Source organism: Equus caballus, chromosome 16 (assembly GCF_041296265.1).
Source record: "Equus caballus isolate H_3958 breed thoroughbred chromosome 16, TB-T2T, whole genome shotgun sequence".
In the NCBI taxonomy this organism is placed as follows: domain Eukaryota; kingdom Metazoa; phylum Chordata; class Mammalia; order Perissodactyla; family Equidae; genus Equus; species Equus caballus.
In genome coordinates this window covers 88,521,882-88,538,425 of record NC_091699.1, presented here as the reverse complement: position 1 = coordinate 88,538,425, position 16,544 = coordinate 88,521,882, and the positions used below count along the sequence as shown (strand labels likewise).

At 46.8% G+C, this 16,544-nt stretch overlaps 1 protein-coding gene across 3 annotated transcripts in view; it reads left to right on the top strand.

The window, feature by feature from the left end:
* Positions 1 to 16,544, top strand: part of SLC9A9 (solute carrier family 9 member A9) — a 510,485-nt gene that overhangs the window by 475,694 nt on the left and 18,247 nt on the right.

Sequence of the window (16,544 nt, the reverse complement as noted above, 5' to 3'; positions counted from 1 at the left end):
CCTCCCTCCAAAATTTAAAAAAACTTTCTACATTTCTGAACACTGAGGTTTTATCTGCTATGTATTCGCGTTCTCTATGGTTGAGGTACTTTGCGTGGCAAGCCCCCTACGTACATTACCTCCTTTGATCCTCACCACAAACCTATGATACAGGTACAAGCACTATGCCCATTTCACACCTAACCAAACTGAGGTGCAGACTGATGTGAACAGCTGCGAGACCACACGGACGAGCAGAGGGAGGACTTACCCTAAGATTTCCAGGACTTGAAAGCACATTCTCGTAATCCCTTGGTCAGACTTCTCTGGATGGGTTTCAGAGGCGCCAAGGTATTGATCCCCTCAGCCCTCCAGCAGTCTGGCAGGGCCTGGGTGACCACCCACTGCAGAAAAAAGATTAGGAAGCTCTGCTCTATATTATACTTTTTGCCCATAGTTGGACAAAGAAGAAGCTGTCTCCTAGGGCTGAAGTGACTTGCCTAAGGTCATGCAGCTTCTTAAGGCCATAATGGTCCCAGAGTCCAAGAGTCCCAACCACCTGCATGCCTCCTCCCCCTGCGAAGTAGTGTTTCTCCAAGTGTGGTCCCCAGACCAGGAGCATCAGCATCATCTGGGAAGTGTAAGAAATGCAGATGTTCAGGTCCCACCTGGCAAGCTGTTTTAACAAGCCCTGCAGGTGATTCCGTGTTCACTCATTTGAGAACCAGCGCACTAATGCAAGCAGCCCCGATGGCCCTGCCTGCGTGCAGCTCTTGTGCCCGAGCCCTGCTACAGGCTGCAGCTTCTCTGCAAACAGAGATGTCTTACCGGGCTTAGCTTCGAACTAAGCAGAAATTTACATGCTGATTTAATCTTCCTAGGGCTTTCTTTACCTCTCAGGGAAGAGCTGTAATGCCTCAGAACAGAGAAAGTAAATGATGGATAACAGATAAAATATTAAATACTCTTTCCATGCCTTCAACCCACTTTCTGCTAGGGCAGCAAACACGTGGGCATCAGAAAGGGAAGAGAGAACTGACATCCTTGAGCATCTGCTGTATGCCGGGCATCAGGCGTGCAGTGATGCCAGCATACATATTTTGCTCACCCGTCGTCTCATTTAATACAGTGATGCCTGTCTGAGAAATAGGGAAACTGAGGCTCAAGCCTAAAATTGCAAAGTGGCAGTGGTGGCCCCAGGCTCTGTCCCACACACCCTGTGCTCCCGGGTTCCTTGCCCTCCAGCAGGAAAGGTAAAGATCTTAGGACACACTCAGTATCTGGAATGACTGGATTCCAGAACTCTCTGAGCAAGCTCCCAAAACAGATCCGCCTACTCAAAGCCCCCAGGATGCCTAATTCAACAACCTTTTCCTGTGTTCTGTGTTCTCGCTGCACTAGGGAGGGGAGCTGCTCTCAAAGCATAAGAATAGACCAGCCACGAAAAGTGAAACGGCTCAGCTGTGCCTGAGCGCCCTGAAACACTTAGAAATCTATTCTTAACTGGCAGCATCTGTTCCAAGGCAGCGGGCCCTGCGGTGCCAACGCCCCACTAAGCAGCCTTGAGCTTTACTCTTCAGAAGACCAGGGAACTTCTTTGCCACATCTAGAACTTGCGAAATGAACTCCCAAGAGGAAGGAGCACATGAAGATGGTGCTGGTGAGCCACATCCTCCCCATTCCCCAGGGAGAGCTCGCGTTCACGCCATTGGATGCAACGAGGCTCTGAGCTATGATCCAAGTAAAACAAAAAGGATGCTGGCTAACTCAATCACAGAATGAGATGGACACCTGGTTCAAGGTCCGCATTGGGTGTGGATCCACACAGACTTCCTTGTCCGTCCATTTGCCCCAACGCCTGCCAGCACAACCTCTAAACACCCACTTACCGCTCATCCTATTCAGCCACAGGATGGACACACAGTGGTTAACCTGAACCCCAAGAAGAGGGATGCTCTTCCAACACTTGGTCCAAATAGATAAGCTCTGTAGAGAATTCAGCAGGCAAAACACAAATTTTGTCTCAGCCTTTCTCGTGCATGCAAGGAGAAAGCGGTTCTCTACTCTGAGTAATTTTATGCGAATTATATGCTTTTCCCAAAAATGCAGGTCAGTTATTTCTGTAGGGGCCTCAATGGACCATTTTCTCTCTTGTTTGAGGTTAAGTCGGGCCTGGGACTCTGAAAATCTGCATCTAGCCCAAGGGTTACTATTTACTTGTCACTGATGGGACTCCAAGTTCCACTCCCCATTGCCCCTTCCAGGTACATATACCACTACCATGGCTGACTCATAGATTAAAATTAAGAAAGAAGTTATTCAGACATGATGGGCAAAGCCATGTTATTAACTATTGCAGGCCCCTGAAATAGGAGCGATAATGGAAATATCCACAATGGTAGCCACATGCCAAGAAGTCTGGGGCTTCCTCTCTCAACGGACAAAGAAGGGATGCCATGAGCAGCCATGTGAAAAGGTGTTGCGGGGGAGGGCAGGAGCCTTTGCACATTTTGCTCAATTGTTCCATTTTGTATTGTGAAAAAATGTTGCTATGTAATTACAGTCATGTTGGAAATGGTCTGAGCACAATTAAAAATCACTTGGCTAAAGAGGAAATTTTAAAAAGGGACAAATGGTCTAGAAAAGGGTATAGGTGATTAGAAAGGTTAGCTGTGAGGATGGATATGAGAGGCTGTAGGTACACTGTCAGTTACAGCATCCTCTGTGGATTGGGGAGGGGCAAAATTTCTCTAAGAAATGTCTGAGAATGTTTTAGAGTCAGTTAACATTTACCGTCCATAATCTCATGGACTATTTTATTTAATCTTCCCCAAACTATTCATCATTCCCATGTAACACATGAGGACTCTGAGGTTCAGAGTGGTTAATGGGCTATAGCCTGAGATCACAGAACTGACGAGTGGTGTAGTAGGTTTTTGAACGCAAGTCTCTCTTCTTCTAGCTTTTACTGCTTTCTTTAAAGTACCTACAGGGACAAGGCAGGCAGTGCAAGAACAGGGAGCTGCCAGATTTGAGGGAGTCAAAGAAAAGAAGTAAAAGCAATCAACGTATGGCTTCAGTGTTGAGGAGACATTAGAGATTGGCGGGGACTATGACAAAATGGAGAATTATAGACAACCTCTAAAGTGAACAGCTGCTACTGAGAACTGACTAATTGTTACCTTTCAGGAGTGCAGACTCGACTGCCAGGTCTGCTGGTTGTTCAGGAGAAACTAGAAGTCAGATTTTATATAAGCTTTAATGTTAGCTCAAAAAATTCTTAAACATCAGATGTTTCATCATTAGGCGAAACAAAATCTATCTACGAACCAAATTCAGCTCATGGAAAACCAGAGATAACCTCAGCTTTTTCTAAACCAGTAATATCAAATTATTAAACTTTATCATAGATAAAAGTTATCACTGAACTTCTATCAGCTCCTTCTTCTTGCAGATGAAAATTGTCATAAACACTAATTGAAATTGTGAATATTAACCCTCATGATAATGTTATTGTAGACATAATTCTATTTCCTACATGGGCCATGTGTAGAAAGAACATGTTGCCCAACCAAGGTTGGAATCCTATTCCTGCTAAGTAGGAGCTGTGTGACCTTAAGCAAATAACTCAACCTTCCTGAGCGTTCAGTTTCTTCATCAGCAAAATGGAGACACTCGTGTCTGAATTACACAGTCAGGATCAGATTTAAATAAGGCGATTATTAGAAGTTATAGTACACAAGGCCTGTGAGAAGGAGCTTGAGCAAGGCCCCAGGGGTTGCCACTGTCCACCCTCCACCCTCCCTTGTCCATGAATTTCTTTTCTTTCAGTATTTGAACAACCAACTTAGAATCCAGCTGATTTCCTCAAGAAGTTAATGTGAAATAGACCCTGAAACTTCTCATTTTGTCTGAGGCAGGCTCCCCTCTACGCTTCTATGCTTCCTTGTCGCATACCTACTGGGGACCTTGTTTGGCAATAGTCTTGCCTTGTTAAGATTTGAAAATGCACGGTCAGGATTGGAGCCTTACCCCACTGACAGGAAAGGCCCAGAGCTTTCCTTCCAGCTGAGGGAGAAACCCGGTTCTTCCCCGCGGTGCCTCTCTCCTGTGAGCTGTTCTCCTACTCGCACACCACCCTTCACTCTGGCTCTCCTGGTCACCAAATGGGGGGCAGTCCCCACAACAAGCAAGTCTTGGACACCAGCTGGGTGTCCTGCAATTTGACTCAATTCTGACACATGCACCCAGAGTCAGCCTCAAATCCCACAGGCAAGCTCAGTCCCACAAGACTGTTCCCCTTCAGATGCCAGTCACAAGCCCAGGTTGTCACCTGTGCTGCTGACCAGCCAGCTCCAGATCCGAGGTTCCCAGAACACCCTCCTCAGCATCCATTAATTTGCTAAAGTGGCTCACAGAACTTGGGGAAACACTTACGTTTATAGGCTTAAGGTATGTGGTATTTACCAGGATATGGTAAAGGATACAGATGGACAGCCAGGTGAAGACATACACGGGGTGAGGTCTGGGAGGGTCCCCAGCACAGGAGCTTCTGCCCTCGTGGAGTTGGGGTGAATGTGGATGTGTTCACTTACCTGGGAGTTCTCCGACCCCCCTGCCATTGGGATCCCGTGAACACTTCCTCACGTAGGCATGACCAATTACGAAGTCAGTTTCCAGCCCCTCTCCCCTCTCTGGAGGGTGGGAGGTGGAGCTGAAAGTCCCAAGCTCCTAGTCATGGCCTGGTCTTTCCAGGGATGGCCCCGTCCAGGAGTCATCCAGAGTCTCCTCATTAGAACGAAAGATGCCCCAGGGCTCTGATCACCCAGGAAGTGACAAGGTTTCAGGAACTGGGGGCAGAGACCAGTGTGTATCTTTCCTATCATCTCTCACCTCCTCTAAGTCTTTGTCAGCTGAAAGCGGGCAGAACACCACGGCTCTTCCATCTCCTTCCTCCCTCAGTGGCTTACACTCAGCGTGTTCTTTCCCACTGTAAACACCAACAATTACAGGAGAGGGCAGGCGATTTGAGTGTAGTTTTTAGTTTTATTTGAGGTTACGTGAATCCCACAGCAATGAAAAATCAATACTGTATTTGGCCAGATAGACATTATTAAAGCACCTGGATTAAATGGAACATAAATAATAGTCCATTGATTTTTTTTATCCAACTCTTTGTAATTTAGTTTACAAGAAACAGAATTATTTTTAATGCACCAATGCTTTACTAGGCTGAGTATATTCTCCAACATTTTATATGAATTTATGTTTCATCATCTCATCTTATTCTGTTTGTTTTTACAGATGTGTGTAAGAAAAGAGGTTTATAAAAATTTTCCTTCTCTTTTTTGCTCTCTGGTTCCTAATTGGATGCTTGGTTTTAACCATGAATACCTCCTATAAGGGTTACAGAGGCATTCAAAACATTGACTTTTGCTAAAAGATGCAATTATTGAGTATTAGTAAATACTGTAGGAATCATCTTTTAAAATCTGATCATGGAGATTAAATGACTTCTGATTCGGAAGCTACCCGATGCTTGAGTGTCACCTTATGCAGGAATTTCCAATTCCAGGCCAAATAAGACTCAGATAAGCGCCCATGATTGACAGTGACATACTAAAATTCACAGCTGCTGACCGCAGTCTCAGATCACATTCAATAACAGAACGTAAACTCGCTCAGCGCTCAGCGATGCCCAGTCCTCAGGTGGATTCCATCTCGAAGGTCCTCTCTCCCATAAGCACTGAGGATGCAAAGACAATTATCGGGAAAATGCCAATTATGCCAATAACAGAACAGCATGAATTAGCATAATTGGTCAGCAGCTGTGAATGATAAACAGCATGAATTAGTCTCCCTTCCCCAGCCATTTCCAAAAGGATCTGTTCGTAACAGGTTTCCTATCTAAAGGTGTGATCGCAGAGCAAACTTCATGCACATACGATTGGTTTTTGGCAGAGTGAAGCCAAATGATACTAAAATAAGGTAAGAATGGGGAAGACATGCAGATGCACCTATCTGCCAGGCCACTTGTTCAGCCCGGCCTGCGCCAGCGCACACAAGTAGGTCATTGAAAGTCAGCGCAAAGCGGGGCAGCTCCCCTGGCAGGAGCCGTTAACCTGCAGGAGGAATCTTGCAGACAAGTGATACGTTTTAGCCGAGCAGCTGTATATTTTATTTATGAATTGATAGAAGCATAGAGATATATGGGGAGAGGAATGCATATAATATTATCCTTAAACACACTCCAAAATAAAGATAGATAGGAAGAGAGATTTATACCCATACATCTTCCAATTTAAAGGGCCTCTTCTCCCACCATCTCCAAAAAAAGAAAAAGGAAAGAAATCAGAGCTCTAATGACAGCTCTGGGGCCTTAGTGTCGTTAGCGTCTTCTATTCTGTCTGCCAGCAGGTGTTCCGCCCCAGGCCCCTGTCTCGGTTAAGAGCACCTATGCTGCAAGGGCCATCAAGGCACAGAGGGATCCAGGCTCACACATGCCACTTGGCCCAAGGCACCGGGGGTCTTGCATTTTGGAAAAGAGGTACTAAAGGGGGCAGGTGTCTCTTCCTAGGCGTCCACTTAGGTGAGAACCCCATTTTAGACAGTGGAACATGTGTTTGCTTAGAGTCCTGGAATGCAAGATCAGGAAGGAAACTTCGAGGTCCACACCCCTCATTTTACAGCTCTGGGACATCCCCCAGCCCCAAGGGCTGCTCAGCGGACACAGGAAAGCTGAGAGGACCTCCACGTGGCCAGCAGGAGGCAGGATATAGCAGAAAGAATATGGGCTCTGGAACTGGGCCTAGTCGGGTTCAAATCCCAGATGTATGAATGGAGCCAAATTCCCTAACCTTTCTGGTGCTCAGTTGACTCACTTGGTCAGTGGAAATTATAGTGTGAGCCCACAGCTGTCAGCAGGAGTTCAGAAATCCAGTGCCCTGAAAAGCAGAGGAGTTTCCTGGTTCATTTGGCGGCAGAGCCAGCCCAGACTGAACTCACTTGGAGGTGACACCTGACCGGAAGTGATGAGGCCACACATTGTCATCATCTATCCCAGGGCAGCTGAGCCCCACCCCAGGGGCTGCAGGGGCTTCTCTGGCTCTGTGTCCTCCTCCCACGTGCTCAATGGAGGGGCTTCTGCTGCTTCTCCGCCCCCAGCCCAGGCCTGCTGTTCCGGCTGGAGTGGCAGGTTAGGCGGGGAAGGAGCAAGAGGATGGCTCCTGTCTGTAGGAGCAAAGGGAATGTGGGTGAGAGGCCCCTCGGGCCACATCCCTCGTTGCTTTGGAGCACCCGTGTGGGCGACAGTCCCTCCAGCTGGACTCACTTGCAGCTCATATTGGCTCAACTGCAAAATTTCACTTTGGCATTTCCTGACTTTTTTTCCCTTTTAGATGGGAAATAGGACAGTGGAAAAGGAAGAGATTCAGCTTGTAGCTTCATGAAATGTTGTCATTCTATAAAAAAATAGTTAATTTGAAAGAAAGAATGGTATCTCAGAAGAAAAAAAAAATCAAAGTAACACTGCAAAAAATTCTTCCAGACAGACTCTTTAAACCTGCCCCATCCTTTTTGCCTCTGCTATTGGGTGGTTTTAGGTTGGGTTTGCGCTTCAGGCCCAACAGCTCCCCCTCCTGCCTCCTGAACACTGCCCGCGAGGCCGCACAGCCAGCCCTCTGGGTGGGTGGAGAGGACGTTTGGCTCTGGTACATGGTCAGGGCCAGACTCACAAGTGGGCAGAGTGAGGAATACGATGTGTGTGGCAGGGGGCAGAATCCTGCTCAAAATAAGCTCTGCCACCTGGCCTTCTGCCACCCGAGCTGCTCTCCCGTGAGGCCAGAGGGTGTTAGTCAGCAGGAACCATCTAAGGCAAACAGCACTGGGTGAGACTGAGCCTCAGCAGCTTAGCGCTTTGGTGAACAGACACTGACAGCCAAATCCCGTGGGAGTGGATGCTGCAAAGCTGGGGATGGAACTGGGTGTGAGGCCAAGCCTCCTTGTGAGGCACCGCTCAACGGGAGGGGACAGGGTGTGAAAGACAAGCTTCACCAACCTCCTCGTTCCCCAGGTCATTTTCAGGCAAGTCAGCATCCTCCTGTTCCTAAGGCACCTGCAGGGCTGGCGGAGCAGGCTTACGGGCTTCCCCAACCGGGGCTCTTCTGTCCTCTGGTGAATGCGTGACACTCCAGTTCACATGCAACAAACATTTTTTGAGCATCGGCTGTGTGCCAGGTCCTGGTCTAGGCAATGGGAAGAGAGAAACAAAGTATAGCCCTGACCTTGAGGGACTCAAAGCTTTCACCTACCGAGAGACGTCTGGGCAACATGATTTTATTGGTTTTCAAAGTAGGTTCTGTGGAACATGGAGTCTGGGAGATAGGAGAGGTAAGGGGACTAGGTTCTGGGTCTATCTAAATTTGAGAAACACTGCTGACTTCACGTGGTTAGAAGGGTCTTAGCAATAAAGAGATATGCTTAATTTCCATGACTTATTTGGACGCAGAACGCACTTATCATGTAATATGTCTTAACACCCTAAGGTATGTATCCTCCGTAAAACAAACTTTGAGACCCAACCCCTCGGCTTCATTTCTGCCAGGTGTGCTTCACGATTCAGAGTTTGGCAGGGGGGGATGTTAGCAAGGTAATCTAGTACACCCCTTTTCTGTGCCATTTGTAGTGGCTGAGGGCTTCTTCAGAGAGGAAACAGAGAAGACCAGGCTCCATTGGACAGCAAGACCTGCCAGCAGGGTCTGAGGACAAATGGTTTCTCATTGAACTCTGGAGTCTGGGACCACGTGACCAGATTCCTATTTGTTTCAGCCATATTCATCCCTTCCCTCATTTATTTAACAAAAAAATGTGGATTGAGCACCAACTCTGCAAGCAGCTACATTGGAAACTGGGCATTCTCTGTTATCCAGGAACTTGCAGTCTGCCAGGTAGGGTGGGGGAGGCCTGGCCAGTTAGCAAGTGATTTGAAGCTGTGATAAATGCCATGATTAGAGGACCACACACCCTGGTTTTCCTGGGTCTGTCCCCATTACACCTGTTGTCTGTGTATAACATGTGCAGATACCCCCTTCACTCCCATCAGTGTCCTACTTTTTGAGAATAGATTACATGACCCCTAATTGTAAAGGGTGAGTCTGTGGAAGTCCAGAGGAGGGAGGGCCGGGAAGCCTTCTCAGAGGAGCTGGCACTTGAGTTGAGTCCTAAACTGAGGAGGAGGAGGTAGCCAGGGACAGTGGTGGAGTTTCACTCAGGTGGAGGAAATAGCAAGTGGGAGGAACGAAAGAAGACAGGACCCAGCACATGCAGTGACATTGAAGGAGGCAGGAGGCAGGTCTCAAAGGGCCCAGCTGCATCGTGCTGAGGAGTTTAGACTCCTCAGGGCTGTGGGAAGCCTTTGATGGGGTTGTAGGCAGGGAAGTACCATGATCCAGTCAGCGTCACAGAAGAACTACTCTGGCTGTGAATGGGAGTGGAGGTGGGGCAGTGAGCTGGGGCTGGTCAGCTGAGCCCCTAGACCAGTGAGGAGACTGTGGCAGCCACCCAGGGGAGAGGTGCTAGCAGCCTGGGTAAGGGCAGCAGCTGTGAGCTGGAGAGACGTGGATAGTGGATGGTTAGATGGATGGATGGATGGATGGATGGATCAATGGATGGTTGGATGGATGGATGGATGAACAGGGAGTTCTTTAGCTGATTGATTGACTGTTTGGCTGTAGTGGGAAAGGGAGAAGAGAGAGGTGGAGGTCAGGCCCATGCATGTGCATGAAAGTGGGTGATGGAGGCTTCAACAAGCCAGGGAGCAAAAGGGGAGGATCAGGTCTGGGGGAGAGGGAGAAAAGGAGGTCAATTTTGGCCTAATAAATGTGGAGTGTCCTTGCTGTGTCTTGGTCTTTTCCATAGCTTCAGGGCTGAAAGGGTAAAGACAAAGGGACATTTTTTAAAAATGATTCAGAAACATTCTTGAAACTGAATGAAACAAAAAGCCAAGTCAAAGTGTACAGAGCAGCCTTGTTACTGGCACGACGTGTCACTGGCTGTTGTTTGGAAGGCAGTGTCTTGAGCCTCCAAGACCAAGCTCCTCTGTTTGGCCCTACAACAGAGCGGGTGTAGACAAGGGCCCCGTACGCATCCCTCCCACCCACCGTGAGCACAGAACCATCCGCTTCCAGCCTGGGCTACCACTGACGGCCCAGCTGAGCAGACCAGCTGTTATCAAGTGGTCTCAGTCCTTTGTCAGGCTGAGGCAGGTTTACAGTCTGACAATGGAATGCTCTCGAAGCCATTCACCGGCCCCCTGACGGATGATCCACCAGCAGGGTCAGTTCTTTTGTCACTGCTTCCTCATCATCCTGGGCCCATCGTGCAGGTTGGATGAGGGCAGAGGCAAAGGGATTTAGTTTGCTTTTGCCCAGAGAAGATCAGAGCTTTAAATTGCCATGGCAGCCCTTGGATCTTCCAAGGTCGTTTGAAGTTCTGTATTTGATTATCCAACCATTTTTGGCTTTAGGTTCTTGGTTCAAAGCTTATTAATGTTATTCATCTTGGTCAGGGTCTGAGAAGTAAAATGACTACATGTCTGTAGTGATCCTACTCTTTCTAAGCAAGAAACAAGAAAAATTTCTTCATGGAACATCGCTGTCACTAGGGCTGTGCTCGGTAGTGATGCTGTACTGGGAGGCGGCCCCTCTCTAGCGGTGATGAAATCATCTCACTCACACTGTCCGGTTCAGGGACTGGAATGAGCTCCATGTCTGGAGCCCTGAGCCATCTGCAGACTTCTCATTGTAATTCAGAGGGCCAACCTTTACATGTAAAGCAAGAAAATCCCAAATTCAAGTTTTATTTCATAAGTCGTTACAATGACCCAAGGCCAAGGTAAACCTTTCAAAGAAAGCCTAGAAAGAATTCTTGGCCCTGAAAATGCAAATAAGTAGAACATGAACCATGTATTTATATTTTACTTAGCAGTCCCAAGAAACCTATGGGCATTTGGATTTCATAAAGTGTGATGTCTTTTTTTGGATTTGTTATAACGGGAGTCTAGGCTTAGCTTTTTTTCCTTGCTCTCTCTGTGTATAGATGAAATTACAATCATCATAATCAAGCATTTAAGCAAACAAAAATAATCATTTGAAAGCTATTTTCCATAAGCTCTTTAGTTCTCAATTCACTATAATTCTGTTCAGAAGGAAATGCTCCATTTTTTCCTATTGTAGTACTGTCAGCAGTAGGAGAAATGACCGCTCCTCCACATATAAAACTAATTCCATTTCAGCTTTTCTGAATAAAAACAAATCGATCAAAAGCCTAAATTTGTTTTTCTTTCAAGAAGACATTTTTTGGTACAGGCCAGAATCTTCTGGAGAACGCCATCCTAGTTATACTTAAGTGTAAGCACTTGTAATTTTGAGCCCTCCTGGAAAAACCAAATCATTTGTCTCTGGGAAATTTTTTAATCTCTAAAATCCCCTTTGGCATCCACTTCATGTGAATTCTCCTCTTAACCCAGGCCATTCCTAATTAAAATGCAAAGATCTATAGATACAACGATTCTATAAACTAACTCACTATTATTCCATTACCACTGAGGGACAAGGGGCTGAGCAGAAGAAGGAAAAATGACTGTACCGGGCTGCACGAAAAGCAGCAATGGGAATCGTTTCAGACCCTGAGGGAAGAGCTATAGAGTCAGCGCCTACAGCGTAGGCAAGGAGACAGAGAATTTGCAAGGATAAATCAAAACAATGGGCGATCCGCTCCAGGTTCTTCTTTCAACTTCAGTAACCTGTGAATCATAGAAAAGAGACAAAATCACAAGAGAAGCTCCCATTGGGCAGCACAGCAAGAGAAGCACCCAGAGTAGAAAGAAGGGGTGAAAGGATTTTACCTTCTGGTGCATAACACACTTTGATGCTTGCATCTTGACAGCCTTTTTTTTTTTTTTTTTTTTTTGTCATCACGTAAATCACAGTTTGCTTTATTAACAATCTTCTAAATTGGCAAAGCAAAAACTTTTGCCCAAGGTATGAGCTGGCCAAGCTGCAGGTCAAGCATGGAATAGGACACGCTATCAGCTTGGCCCCCTCCTGCAGGTCAGTGCTGGCTGCCCATATAGAGTTGCCTTGCTGGGCATTCCTGGGCCTCCCCTGCTCGCCAGCAGTTGTCTTCCGTCCCCCGCCGGCCCAGTTCCCAGGACAGAGAGGGACCTGAGAGATGGAGAATTTTGCTGATGCACACCTCATGAGGTCCAGACAGAGGGGAGCCACATTTTGCTTTCAGACTTCTGATGACAGGGGCTATAATGACTCAAAGGTGACCTGCAGTGGCACCAGTCTCACAGTTTATCAGACACTGAAGTTTTATGCTAAAGAGTCTAGAGTTAATCTGAGTAGTTTGCTTCCTGGAGGAAACATCAGAAGATGCCATTCTGACGCTTCTCAGCAGTCCTTGAAATCCGAAGTGATGGCCTTCCAGCTCCAGTTGGATCTGGAGCTGTATCCCTAAACCGGGAAGAATCAGTGGGAGAAAAAGACTATCACGCCACAGTCCAGAACAATGCAGCCTTCGCCTGAGCAAGAACACTCTGCGAGGCCCCAGCTGAAAGGACGGTTGGGAGCCAGAGGGGATGTCACCAGGCAGTAACCCTCGGTGATTGGCAGACCCACGGCACTGCCTGAACTGAGATGTCTTGGCCTCCTTTCACATCGTCAGATTTCCTCCAAGGGCTCTGAATGGCATCAGGAGCCCTGCGGCCCTCCAGCAGCCCACAGAGGGAGCCTGGAATGCTTGGCCTGGCCGCCTGCAAATCCTCAGGAAGGTCCTAGATTCTCTGTGTCCAGGAGCACTGTTCACATGGGCAGGGCCTCGCCATAGCTCTCAGGCAGGTCCTGAGGTTAATCAAGGCCCCAGCCCTTCCCTACCACTACCACTCCAGGGCACACACATGCCTTCTTATGCAAACACTCTTAAAATCAGCAACAGAAAAAAAGAAGCTCAATTAGGAGAAAATGATAACAACTAGCATTCAGTCAGCAGATGGCACATGGAATGCAAAAATTCCCCAACTTCCAAAATCACCAACTTTTGAATGTTCTTGGCCTCCCTTTTGTTGGTTGAAAGAGGAGAATCTTTCGGTTCTAGGCACGTTTCTAATCTCTATAATCCAACCTCTCCTGGGTTCTGGGTTATAAATCACATCTCACTCCCTCAACTGCGTATTCATTTCCTAAAATGCTCAAAACACGACAGCTCGTGAGTAGAACCTCAACACTGTAGTAGAGAGAAAGGGGGAAGGGAGAGATCTCGGCTCCTCCTCCGTGGTGTCCCTGCTATCTTCTCCTCCTCTTCTTTTTCCTCAAGGAACCGGATACATGGGACAAAATATTAAAACTCCAGCCATTGCAAATGGAAGTCTCCAGTAAACTCCCCCATGGCAAATCTTTTCTACCAAATGGTGGGTAATTCTGCTCCCAACCCAAGCCATGAATCATGCCACAAAGTTCCTGGGCTGCTGTCACCTACTGGGTTGACGGCCTCAGGTATGATTGGGGCTGAAGCAGCCTCAGAGAATGCAGAAGAGCGAAGGTCTTTTCCAACAGGCCCCTCTGAGGACTTTTTCCGAGGCCAGGGCTCTGCATGCTGTGCTGAGCTCCAGAGTCAAAGCGAGCGGGAGTTGGGCTGGCAGTACTGCAACCTGAGTTCACGTCCTGGCTTCACCACTTCCCAGCTATGTGGCCATGGGCTGGCTCCTCTGCCTCAGTTTCCTCACCTACAAACTGGGGATAATGATACAGCTACCTGCCAAGATTAAAGAAAATTATTCATATAAAGTGCTTAATGCAGAGCTTTCAACATAATTAGTGTTTTGAAAATGGTTAATGCTGTTAGTGTTGCAATTTTGAGTCAGAGCAGCAGAGGGGCATGAGCTTGCTTTTTTTGATTCTAACCCAGGTCAGAAACTCAATGATATTTGCATAGAATTTGAAATTGGGGGGCCAGAATAGCAAGAACTCATCCACGCTGTAAAAAGGCCCATTGACATCAGCACATATTTACCTTCCATATTCCTATTTGTAGTTGATCAACAGTGATCTCAGGGGTGTTTGAAACCTCTTAGAGCCAAAGGGTGCAACTATCTCTATCACTCCTATTGTCAGCAGAAAGTTTTACTAGATTTGGCAGATTACCAGTAAGTGATCACTTCCCGGAGAGGTGGGGGAACCCCTGAGAGCATGGCTGAAGAGCAAGCATCCTCCCACCACTGGGGAGTGCTTCCCATAGGCTTCATGTCTTTGTCCAGGCATCAGTGTCCTACTAGGTTAGGTGGAAATCTCCTTAGATCTAGTTTCCTTAGCAAACTCCAGTTCCTAAGATTCAGGTCATGCTGGAAACGTCCTCAAGGTAATCATATTTCTGAGAAACTGCCAATTCTCCCTACTCATGACCCTCATTGGGTCGTAGAGGGATGTAAATGGGGGCAAGTTCTCCATCCTGCTAAAATGTTTAGAGAGGAATTCTGACTGAAGGTCACAATCCAGTCAGCCTTCCCAATGCCTGAGAGTGATTTCAAATTGGGTTTCAAAAAGAGGCCAAGAGGCAAATCCCACAGAAATTTCTGGAGCTGGCATTAAATGAGTCTTTCACTGAACTCCCAGCAGCGGTTGGATATTAACAAAGAGAAAAGAACAATTATCGTTTGGGACTCTGAGTGCCACTTTATGTCACTTTAAAGAATGAATAGACTTCCAGCTCACTCAGCTGGCTGCTCACAATTACAAAGCAATGGTAAATAATCGCGGCAAATGGAAGGTTTGATTTAGGAGAGTGAAATTGTATGACGACTCAGTGCTTTCTCTTCCTTCTCCATGGCAATGAAGACAGCTCCTGCCACTGGTTTGGCTTAAGTTCAAATCTGCGACTTACCAAAAAAAAAAAGTCCCTGGAACTGTTTATTAAAGCAGATGCACAAACACACAGCAAATCTACCAAAACACTTCTTATTATTTTTACAAGGAGAGAATAATCATATCATGAGACATGGTTTAATTTGCTCTCCAGTGGTTTTATTTAGCCAAAGGATCATATTTGTCAATGCCAATACCACTTTTGAGTGGTTTTAATAGAAAGTGCGTCTTTCCGTTTTCTCAGCCATCAGTTTCCGAGCCCGCTGTCTGAGATCTACCCTGAGAAGCTGTGTTGGCACGGTGGGTGATACGAGTAGAGCTCCTCTCCTTTTGCACCCATAATTCACCTGAAGGGGAGGGCAGGTTTTATACTTGCTCTGAAAGGGGTCTAGACCCCGAGCAGTGCAGACTTTGATCTAGGGGCCAAAAGCATCTTATCCAAACATGCATTCATTTAATCTTGCAACTCAAGAGTGACAGGCCCTTCCAAAGTGGTTTGGGAGGACCGAGGGCACAGGATTGGGGCGCACAGCAGGGACTTGCAGATATGCTCAAGGAGCCAGTTATCTGTGATACCCAGTCTCGGGAGAGAGGCCTTGCCTCTCAGAGAGGCAGGCGGGCAATGTAAAGCTTTCCTAATGCAGGCAGTCTCCTCTCGGAGAGTGAGGTTTTGTATACGGGAAAGCACGAGAGCAAACAAGAGCTGCCCTGGGGAGATGCAGACAGGCTGAAACCCATGGCTGAGGTTTTTCCCACCTTTCCTTTGGCCGGTGCAGCTGCCCATCTCTCACACTCCTGTCTCGAAGGCCCCCATCCAGCGTCCTTTCCCATGACTTTATTTCTTGCCAACTGAATCCCAAGTAAGGTTCAGGTTTCATATAATACCCTTCCCCAAAGAATTTTCATGTTAACAGAAAACCCTAAATCCTTTTCAGGTCTCCATTCAATTCAACAAACATCAATTGAGAGGACTCATTTCCGGCTACTGGGCATTAAGCACACTGCAGATACAAAAAGGAACGAGACAATGTTCCTCCTAACAGAAGAGGAGATATATAGTCGAATAATTCTGCTATGTTATGATTAATGTAATCAGAGAGGTCTGAATGAAGGCCTGTGGGCGTCCAAGTGAGAAATTCTCTAGTTGGGGTATAAGGAGAGTGACAAAGAGGTATTACTTGAAATGAACTGTAAATCTATTAGGATTATGTCTGGCTGCATATAACCAAAAAAATCCAAATAAAAATGGCTTAATCAAAATGGAGATTTTCCGTTCATGTAAATAAGTCCAGCATTATACAATTTACAACTGGTAACAGAATTCCATGATATCGTCAGTATTCCTATGATTCCTACCTTTCTCCTCTACCATCCTTAGTATAAGTTTCTACATAAGCCAAAATGGCTGCTGGAGCTCCAGACAGCTCATTCAAGATCCAGGCAATAAGGGAAAATGGGCAAAACTGATATTCTCTCTAAGGAACGTCTCTAGAAATTCTACCCAACAAACTTCTTCATTTCGTTGCCCATCCATCTGCTGAAGAAATAGAACCTCCTTCTATTGTAAGGAGGAAAGGGAGCCTGGATGTTGGGTAAGCAAATAGCAATCTGTCCCACAGGCTTTAAAGAACAAACAGGACTTCTCAA